Genomic DNA, 11,719 nt, shown 5'->3' with positions numbered 1-11,719 from the left:
GAAGTAGAAAGGGTATAAAATGTAGACCGGCAATGGCAATGAAAGCGTTTCTGAAGAAGAGAAATTTGTTAACATCGAGTATCGATTTAAGTGTGAGGAAGTCGTTTCTGAAAGTATTTGTATGGAGTGTAGCATGGAGAGCTGCATCAAACCAGTCTCAGGACTGAAGACAACAACAACAACAACATAAAATGTAGACTGACAATGGCAAGGAAAGCGTTTCTGAAGAAGAGAAATTTGTTAACATCCAGTATAGATTTAAGTGTCAGGAAGTCGTCTCTGAAAGTATTTGTATGGAGTGTAGCCATGTATGGAAGTGAAACATGGACGATAAATAGTTTAGACATGAAGGGAATAGAAGCTTTCCAAATGTGGTGCTACAGAAGAATGCTGAAGATTAGATGGGTAGATCACAAACCAATGAGGAGGTATTGAATAGAATTGGGGAGAAGAGGCGTTTGTGGCACAACTTGTCTAGAAGAAGGGATCGGTTGGCAGGACATATTCTAAGGCTTCAAGAGATCACCAATTTAGTACCGGAGGGGCAGCGTGGAGGGTAAAAACCGTAGAGGGAGACTAAGAGATGAATACTCTAAGCAGATTCAGAAGGATGTGGGTTGCAGTAAGTACTGGGAGATGAAGAGGCTTACACAGGATGGAGTAGCATGGAGAGCTGTATCAAACCAGTCTCAGGACTGAAGACCACAACAACAACACCATAGGTTTCTCAAACGTCTTTGTAGACTTGAAATCTCTACACCTCTCACAACATAGGGGCCTAAAAATGATGGCAATTGGGCACCTAAACTGGTTGTCAAATAAAGTAATTCACGTAATTACGGCTGTCGGTGCTTATTTCTTTCTAGCCTTTGACCAGCCTCAGTCCCGTTCCATCTAGATGGAACTACAGAATCTTTCAGACAGTTCCCAGCGCACAGTAGCCAACGATGAAGGCGTGTACTCGATTTTAGCATGTGGTGTCGCCTGTCCGACAGGGAGCCGTGGTGGCGGCCCCCTACGTCGCCGACGGGGCGCCCGCTCCGGCTGGCGCGCTCTTCCTCCATCAGCAGCCGTGCTTCGGAGGTGGCGGGGGCGGCTGCGGCAGCCGGTTCCGCCCCCACGCACAGCGCCAGCAGCGACAGTGGCTACAGCCTGTGGAGGCTGCTGCGGCCCCTGGATCTGGAATCGGACCTGGAGTCTACCGAGTTCCAGCTGACTCCCCCCGGCTACGAATGGCTCCTGGATGCCATCAGCAGTGATGGCGGCGGTGTGCCGTGGCTGGAATCGATGGCCGCCGTGTCCTGGGCGGCGGCCGAGCGCGCCAGGCAGAAGTGCAGCCACTGGCTGGACCGCTACTGCGACGTCGGTGCGCCCTGAGCCATCACGCAGCGAGCCCTTTCAAATCTGTTCTCACTTCACACTACTCAACTTGAAACGTCCCCTTGGAAAAATTAATGATTGACTGTGCTTATAAAACTCTTACATTATTTGATTTTCAAACAGCTGAGCAGAACCGAAAGTACTCAGATATTTTGCTCTTTCCCTATTCTGATCAACACTAAACTGCTCCACAATATTTTTAGCGCAACGCAATCTGACTTTAAATAATCTCTACAAAAGAATGGCCCTGACTAACATTAAACTATACCTTTCACAAATCGCTTACCTCACAAAAATCTTCGTTACTCAAGCTACTGCAATATAGCGAGCGCCACTACTGCCTGCTAAATAAAAGGTTCAAACTACTGAAGTCACTAACTACTGATAGGCATAGTTAGCAAATGAAAGATTTTGATAGAGAACAAACAATGTATTTACCTCAATAGTGTTCAAAAGTCATAGTGTACAGGGTGAGTCACCTAACATTACCGCTGGATGTATTTCGTAAACCACATCAAATACTGACGAATCGATTCCACAGACCGAACGTGAGGAGATTGGCTAGTGTAATTGTTTAATACAAACCATACAAAAATGCACGGAAATTTGTTTTTTAACACAAAGCTACGTTTTTTTAAATGGAACCACGTCAGTTTTGTTAATACATCTGAACATATAAACAAATACGTAATCAGTGCCGTTTGTTGCATTGTAAAATGTTAATTACGTCCGGAAATATTGTAACCTAAAGTTGACGCCTGAAACCTCCGGCGGGCGTTTCATAGGACGTGGAGGACGCATAAATTGGCCAGCCCGTTGTCCTGATATTACACCTCTGGACTTCTTTCTGTGGGGTACGCTAAAGGAGAATGTGTACCGTGATGTGCCTACAACCCCAGAGGATATGAAACAACGTATTGTGGCAGCCTTCGGTGACATTACACCAGATGTACAGCGGCGTGTACGACATTCGTTACGCCAGAGATTGCAATTGTGTGCAGCAGATAATGGCCACCACATTGAACATCTATTGGCCTGACATGTCGGCACACACTCTATTCCACTCCGTAATTGAAAACGGAAACCACGTATGTACGTGTACCTCACCCCTCATGGTAATGTAGATGTGCGTCAGTGAAAAAGACCAATAAAAAGGTGTTAGCATGTGGACGTAATGTGCTGTTCCAGTCTCTTCTGTACCTAAGGTCCATCACCGTTCCCGTTGGATCCCTACGTAATTCGGTGCTCTTCGATACACACGATAGTGCAGCGGAGGAGTGCTACTCAAGCGTCAACTTTAGGTTACAATATCTCCGGATGTAATTAACATTTTACAATGCAACAAACGGTACTGATTACGTACTTGTTTATATGTTGAGATGTGCTAACAAAACTAACGTGGTTCCATTTTAAAAAAACGTAGCTTTGTGTTAAAGAACATACTTCCGTGCATTTTTGTATGGTTTGTATTAAACAACTACACTAGCCCCTCTCCTGACGTTCGGTCTGTGGAATCGGTTCGTCAGTATTTGATGTGGTTTAAGAAATATATCCAGCGGTAACGTTAGGTGACTCATCCTGTATATAGCAGTTCATGACATCCAGTCTTACAGATTTACTGTGTCTGATGGGCACACGTCGAGATCATCCGCTCTCAAAACTCCGCCATTTCGGGAGCTATGTAAGAAGGCTGTTTAGGTTTCTATGTTGGTAACGCCATGTAGCGCTCTATATGAAAATCACTGGCTGTACTGTGTGCAGTCTGTGTCTGGTTTGCATTGTTGTTTGCTATTGTAGTGTTGGGCAGTTGGCTGTTAACAGCGCGTAGCGTTGGCGTTGGAGGTGAGCCGCCAGCAGTGGTGGATGTGGGGAGAGAGATGGCGGAGTTTTGATAGCGGATTATCTGGATGTGTGCCCATCGGAGACAGTAAATTTGTAAGACTGGATGTCATGAACTGTTCTCTATCAAAATCTTTCATTTGCTAACTAGTCCTATCAGTAGTTAGTGACGTCAGTAGTTTGAATCTTTTATTTAGCTGGCAGTATTGGCGCTAGCTATATTGCAGTAGCTTGCGTAACGAAGATTTTTGTGAGGTAAGTGATTTCGGAAAGGTATAGGTTATTGTTAGCCAGGGCCATTCTTTTGTAGGGATTATTAAAAGTCAGATTGCGTTGCGCTAAAAATATTGTGGGTCAGTTTAGTGTTGATCAGAATAAGTAAAGAGCGAAATGTCTGAGTACGTTCAGTGCTGCTCATCTGTTTGAAAATCAAATAATGTAAGAGGTTTATCAGCGCAGTAATTCATTAATTTTTCTAAGGGGACGTTTCAAATTCTATGTGAACTCAAGCACGAAGATACCCTCAAGAAACCGCTGGGAGATTAGTTCCATGTGATCACAAGCATCCAGATATCCATGGACCTGTACATAAGACTACATCATGATATGGGCTGTAACCATTCACTTTTTTCGACTCTGGTAATCCATCGAGGACAGTGAGACAGCCGCTAGATACGAAGTACATGAATACTGATAACTGAAACCAACAGGTCTACTGTAATCCATTGTTCAAAACGTGATTCCTGTTTCGACGACGAAAACCGTTATCTTCAGGCCCCGAGCGTAATCTGCCATCAATGTACGAACCATAAAGACAAAGACCAACGGAGTCTTCAAACAGAAACAGTACAAATTCTTACGCATGTTACGTCAGCAAATGCAACCCACGATGTCGAGTGCAGCGGGGTCAAAATCAACTGGATCTCGTAACTTCCAGTAACTGCAGTTGTCGTCTGACCATTGGTGGGTTTGTTACTGGAAGTTACGGGATCCGATGGATTTTGGCCCCGCTGCACTCGACTTAGTGACGTAACATGTTTGTCAAACACAGGCATTATACAGCCAACCGGTTGCAAATAACTGTTTGGTACAATTGACACATACTTGTCGCGCATGCTTTAAAGCATTTTATTTTATTTGACTTGAGCGCAGCTGCTCTAAACTCTGGACATTCCTTCTCGCAATGTAATTTTACGATTTCTCAAAATTTCATTCTGATGAAGACATCCTTAGTAGGAATCGAAACCTAGGTCAGTTGTACTAAAGAGTTATTTGCAACCGGTTGGCTGTATAATTCCTATGTCTGAAAACTGAATACGGTTACAGAGAAACAGCCATGTTTGAAATTGTAAGTTGTATTGTTTCAATTTGTAGACTGTGTTGTGGTTCGTACTTTGGTGGCGAATAACGTTTGGAGCCTGAAGATGACGGTTTTCGGCTTCGAAACTGGTAGCATGTTTTGAATAAACGACGCTGGATTATGGTACAGACTTTGGTTATGATTATCGTTATTCAAACACATTTTAGAGGTTTTAAGCAGCTGCCCAGAAATGACTGAATTGAGGCGTCAGCACTTCATTGGTAGAGACTTCTTTCGCCAATCCTTATTAAGTGATGTCATCTGTCTTATTAAGTGTAGTATTCTTTGCCTTGCATTCCTCTGTAAACGATAAAAGCATTGCCATAATTTTACCAATTTTTGCGAAATTATTTCACAAATAAAACTTTATTTATTGCTGCTTTAAAATTCTGATTCAGCCCCATTCGTATGAATATCATACCTACCAATTAACAACTTTTTAACTTAAGCTTATATTCCTCTTCTTTCTGAACCAGTACCCTGTAAAATTACACTGCCTGAAGAAAAATTGCAACACCAAGAAGGAGCTGCGCCACATAAAAAGAGTGTTGGTAGGTGTGTTAATACATCTGAAAAATGGTTTCTATTCAAATTTGGGACCAGTCAAATAAGAGTGACGCTATTAGTGCCACATAACAATGCAAATCAAGTTTGCTTTAAATATGCGCTGCAGTGGTCGTGAGCGTTAGCTACATTAAATACTGGCCGTGGTGAGTTGATGTTAGTCAAGAACTGCTTTAAGGCAGCACAGATACCATTTATCAACACCCCACTGAGTTTGAGTGGGGTCGTGTAAAATGGCTACGAGTAACTGGGTGTTCATTCTGCGCTATTGCAGAAAGACTTAGCAGGAATGTAACCGTTGTGAATGACAGCTGGCACCAGTGATCACCAGTATGTGCGGTGGCAAGGAGACGGTGCTTTGGACAGCCATGTGGCGATACCGAGAGCGAAGACGATAGTGTTCGGCTTATGGTTCTGGCGCATCGTATTGCATTTGCAGCAGCAGCTCGAGCAGCAGTGGTCGCCACAGTGACACAACGAACTGTTACCAATCGGTTACCTCGAGGACAGCTCCTAGCCAGATACCCTGTAGCGTGCATCCATCTGACACTAAATTACCGCCATTTACGACGTCGGTGGTGTCAAGCGAGAGCTCATTATAGAGCACGGTTGAGGTCTGTTAAGTTTTCTGATGAAAGTTGGTATCAGTGATGGCCGTGTGTTGGTTAGAAGGAGGTCAGTTGAGGACTGGCTCCCAACGTGTCTGTGAGCTAGACGCGTTGACCTATACCTGGAGTTATGGTCTGCGGTGTGATTTCGTATTACAGCAGCAGCATTGCCATCGTTATCCCACGCAATCTGACTGCAAATCTGTACCTCAGTCTGGTGATTTCACCGGTTATGCTGTCATTCGTGAATAGCATCCCAGGGGATGCTTTCCAACAGGATGACGCTTGCCCACATACCGCCGTTGCAATTCAACATCCTCTGCAGAGTTTCGACATGTTCCTTAGCCTGCTCGATCACCAGATCTGGCTCCAATCCAGCACATATGGGACATTGTGGGACAACTCCAGCGGCATCCACAAAAACAGCATTAACTGCCTCTGTATTGATCGACGTAGTTCAGCAGGATGGAACTCCATCCCACAATCTGACATGCGGTACCTGTACAGCACACTGCAGGTAAGTCTGCATGCTCGCATTTAACCTTCTGGTGGTCGCACCGGTTATTAATGTACCAGTATCTCACATTTGCAATGGATTACCTCCCGATTACGTTAACCTATTATTTTTCAACGTCAATCACTTAAAATGTTACCTAGAGAAACTTATCTCCCAAATTTCATCACTCTTAATTAATTTTTGTTGTTGTTGCGACTTTTCTCCGTTAGTGGATTTTCAGAGGAACTGCACTTTTCTGCTTCCTATTGTACACTCACTCTCGTGGCAGCTCAGTCCATTTCAAACCCTAAAAGGAAAGTAATTTTATGGTACACTAGCACTCGTGCCAGCTTAGAGTATCTTACTACATACACAGCCGGATAATATCGTACAACACAAGCGTTCTTAACAGCTTAATCCGTCACCTTTCCTCACCGTAGTAGCCATTACACTGTAGTATCACTCCAAAACACTGAGTCACCTAACTGCAGCTTATCAGTGTTGCCTGATAATTTTAGACTGCAATTCCTTGAGCTGTACCCATCCGAGAATGTTTATAAGAAGAGATAAGTATTCCATATACCATTGTCTTAGGTGTGTGCACTTCTTTCAATAGTACCATTTATTTCTTCATCTAGTTGCCCAGCACTATCCATAATTTCAGACCTTTACATACGGGCTTACCAAACTTGCTTGTAGGTGGTGTTGAGCATAAAGCAATCACACTCCTACCAACATTCATGGCGACTTCGTACGCATGATTCTTTGCCAAATTTGCAGCCACAGTGTATTTGAAATAGACCCCATACATTGCTGACCTACTGCCTAGTGCAATACATTCCCATTACAAAAAATGTTTTCACCTAGTACAACCATGTCCGATTCTAACTTCATGGATTACGGACTTTGAAGCCCTTCATCTTTCCACTCCCGTCTACTATATTTCGCACACTTTGTTTCTTCTAGTCATTTTAATTTCACCTAAGATACGAACCTTTAGCTAAAGCCTCACAGATGAACAAAAACTAAACGCAGCCAAAACTAGCACAAGGATAGGTATGCGTGAAGCGTTCAATTAATACGAAACTAAAACTCTAGCTACCAAGTTGACAGAAAATCCTAAGAATTTATGGTACTATGATATCTCAGTGAATGAACAGAAACCATCTGTCCAGACACTGTGTGACCATAATGGCACTGAAACAGGGAACGACTTAGAAAACGCTGAAATGCTAAACATCTTTCTCCAATTCTGTTTCACAGAGGCAGACCGTATTGAAGTTCCTCCTTTAAATCGTCTCGGGAACGGCAAAATGACAGCTATCGGAATATGTGATCAAGGAATCGAAAAGTAGATGGCATTGCTCAACAGAGGAAAGTCCACTGGACCTGACGTGACACCAGTTCGATTCTACACACGTACGAGAAAGTAGCAGTGTACCCAAGGGGTCTACTAGAGGTAAGCGCTTCTAGTGATTGGAAAAAAAGCACAGGTCATTCTCATTTTCAAGAAGAGTAGTCCAGCAGTCGCACAAAACTATAAGCCTGTATCTCTGACGCCAGTCTATTGTAGATTGTTTGAAGACATTTCATGCTCGCGTATTATGAAATTTCTGGTAACCGAAAATAATCTATGTAGAAAACAACATAGGCTCGGAAAAGAACGATCGTCCGAAACCCAGTTCGCTCTGTTCGTCCACAAGAAACACAAAGCATTAGTGACAGGCGCCCAGGTACATACCGTGTTTACTGACTCCCGAAAGGCATTCTACACAGTTCCGCACTACCGCGTAATGAACAGCACGCGAGCGTATGGAATATCAGACCGACTGTGTAGCAGAACTGAAGTGATTTTAGCAAATAGAACACCGTATGTCATGCTGAACGGAGACATGTCTTGAAACGTAAAAGTAATTTCAGGCACGCCCCAGATAAGTGTTATAGTACCATTTTGGACAAATGTCGAAAGACCTGTAGAAGATGGACGCTCGCTGCAAGGTTAGATAGTCGACCCTGAATGTAAAAAAAATTGTAGCAGATTGGGAATATAAACTCCTAGAAATTGAAATAAGAACACCGTGAATTCATTGTCCCAGGAAGGGGAAACTTTATTGACACATTCCTGGGGTCAGATACATCACATGATCACACTGATACAACCACAGGCACATAGACACAGGCAACAGAGCATGCACAATGTCGGCACTAGTACAGTGTATATCCACCTTTCGCAGCAATGCAGGCTGCTATTCTCCCATGGAGACGGTCGTAGAGATGCTGGATGTAGTCCTGTGGAACGGCCTGCCATGCCATTTCCACCTGGCGCCTCAGTTGGACCAGCGTTCGTGCTGGACGTGCAGACCGCGTGAGACGACGCTTCATCCAGTCCCAAACATGCTCAATGGGGGACAGATCCGGAGATCTTGCTGGCCAGGGCAGTAGACTTACACCTTCTAGAGCACGTTGGGTGGCACGGGATACATGCGGACGTGCATTGTAATGTTGGAACAGCAAGGTCCCTTGCCGGTCTAGGAATGGTAGAACGATGGGTTCGATGACGGTTTGGATGTACCGTGCACTATTCAGTGTCCCCTCGACGATCACCAGAGGTGTACGGCCAGTGTAGGCATCGCTCCCCACACAATGAATCCGGGTGTGGCCCTGTGTGCCTCGGTCATATGCAGTCCTGATTGTGGCGCTCACCTGCACGGCGCCAAACACGCATACGACCATCATTGGCACCAAGGCAGAAGCGGCTCTCATTGCTGAAGACGACACGTCTCCATTCGTCCCTCCATTCACGCCTGTCGGGACACCACTGGAGGCGGGCTGCACGATGTTGGGGCGTGAGCGGAAGACGGCCTAACGGTGTGCGGGACCGTAGCCCAGCTTCATGGAGACGGTTGCGAATGGTCTTCGCCGATACCCCAGGAGTAACAGTGTCCCTAATTTGCTGGGAAGTGGCGGTGCGGTCCCCTACGGCGCTGCGTAGGATCCTACGGTCTTGGCGTGCAGCCGTGCGTCGCTGCGGTCCGGTCCCAGGTCGACGGGCACGTGCACCTTCCGCCGACCACTGGCGACAACATCGATGTACTGTGAACACCTCACACCCCACGTGTTGAGCAATTCGGCGGTACGTCCACCCGGCCTCCCGCATGCCCACTATACACCCTCGCTCAAAGTCCTTCAACTGCACATACGGTTCACGCCCACGCTGTCGCGGCATGCCACCAGTGTTAAAGACTGCGGTGGAGCTCCGTATGCCACGGCCAACTGGCTGACACTGACGGCGGCGGTGCACAAATGCTGCGCAGCTGGCGCCATTCGACTGCCAACACCGCGGTTCCTGGTGTGTCCGCTGTGCCGTGCGTGTGATCATTGCTTGTACAGCCCTCTCGCAGTGTCCGGAGCAAGTATGGTGGGTCTGACACACCGGTGTCAATGTGTTCTTTTTTCCATTTCCAGGAGTGTATATACAGGAAGATCCTTTATTGTATGGCTCTGAGCACTATGGGACTCAACTGCTGTGGTCATTAGTCCCCTAGAACTTAGAACTACTTAAACCTAACTAACTTAAGGACATCACACACATCCATGTCCGAGGCAGGACTCGAACCTGCGACCGTAGGAGTCGCACGGTTCCGGACTGCGCGCCTAGAACCGCGAGACCACCGCGGCCGGCTTTATTGTATGATTAAACAATTGCGGAACAATCACTGCAATCCATAAAGTATCTCGGTGTATACGTGTAGAGCGATTTGAAGTGCAAGTGGAAATAGCACATAAATTAATCGCGAGTAGAGTATATACCAAACAGAGATTCATTGGAAGAATTCTCATGAAGTGAAGTCCATGAACGAAGGAGGTATATTACAAAACACTAGTGCGCACAGCACTGGAATACTGCTCGTCAGTATGGGATTCGTACCGAATGGGGCTGATAGAGCAAATAGAGAAGATCCTAAAAAGACCAGCACAGGTTCATTTACACTACTGCCCATTAAAATTGCTACACCAAGATGAAATGAAGATGATAAACGGGTATTCATTTGACAAATATATTATACTAGAACTGACATGTGATTACATTTTCACGCAATTTGGGTGCTGAGAAAGCAGCACCCAGAACAACCACCTCTGGCCGTAATAGCGGCCTTGATACGCCTGGGCATTGAGTCAAACAGAGCTTGGATAGCGTCTACAGGTCCAGTTGCGCATGCAACTTCAACACGATACCACAGTTCATCAAGAGTAGTGACTGGCGTATTGTGACGAGCCAGTTGCTCGGCCACCATTGACCAGACGTTTTCAATTGGTTAGAGATTTGGAGAATGTGCTGGCCAGGACAGCAGTCGAACATTTTCTGTATCCAGAAAGGCAGGAACAGGACCTGCAACATGCGGTCGTGCATTATCCTGCTGAAATGTAGGGTTTCGCAGGGATCGAATGAGGGGTAGAGCCACGAGTCGTAACACATTTTAAACGTAACGTCCACTGTTTAAAGTGCCGTCAATGCAAACAAGAGGTGACAGAGGCGTTTCACCAATGGCACCGCATGCCATCACATCGGGTGATACGCCACTATAGCGATGACGGATACACGCTTCCAATGTGCATTCACCGCGATGTCACCAAACACGGATGCGACAATCATGATGCTGTAAACAGAACCTGGATTCATCCGAAAAAATGACGTTTTGCCATTCGTGCACCCAGGTCCGTCGTTGAGTACACAACCGCAGGCGCTCCTGTCTGTGATGCAGCGTCAAGTGTAATCGCAGCCATGGTCTCCGAACTGATAGTCCATGATGCTGCAAACATCGTCGAACTGATCGTGCAGATTGTTGTTGTCTTGCAAACATCCCCATCTGTTGATCGAGACGTGGCTGCACGATCCTTTACAGCCATGCGGATAAGATGCTTGTCATCTCGACTGCTAGTGATACGAGGCCATTGTGATACAGCACGGCGTCCCGTATTACCCTCCTGTACCCACCGATTCTATATTATGCTAACATTCATTGGATCTCGACCGACGCGAGCAGAAAAGTCGCGATACGATAAACCGGAATCCCAATAGGCTACAATCCGACCTTTGTCAAAGTCGGAAACGTGATGGTACGCATATTATCTCCTTACACGAGGCATCACAACGTTTCACTAGGCAACGGTGGTCAAGTGCTGTTTGTGTATGAGAAATCGGTTGGAAACTTTCCTCATGTCAGTACGTTGTAGGTGTCGCCACCGGCGACAACCTTGTGTGAATGCTCTGAAAAGCTAATCATTTGCATATCACAACATCTTCTTCCTGTCGGCTACATTTCGCGTCTGTAGCACGTCTTCTTCGTGGTGTAGCAATTTTAATGCCCAGTAGTGTAGTAACTGTGACAGCGTCACGGAGAGGTCTGCTGTCAGAGGCTGCAAGAGAGAAACTCGGCGTCAGGGTGTGATTTACTGTTAAAGTTCAGAAAT

Source organism: Schistocerca gregaria, chromosome 1 (assembly GCF_023897955.1).
Source record: "Schistocerca gregaria isolate iqSchGreg1 chromosome 1, iqSchGreg1.2, whole genome shotgun sequence".
NCBI lineage: Eukaryota > Metazoa > Arthropoda > Insecta > Orthoptera > Acrididae > Schistocerca > Schistocerca gregaria.
Note: the sequence above shows the minus strand (reverse complement) of the source record.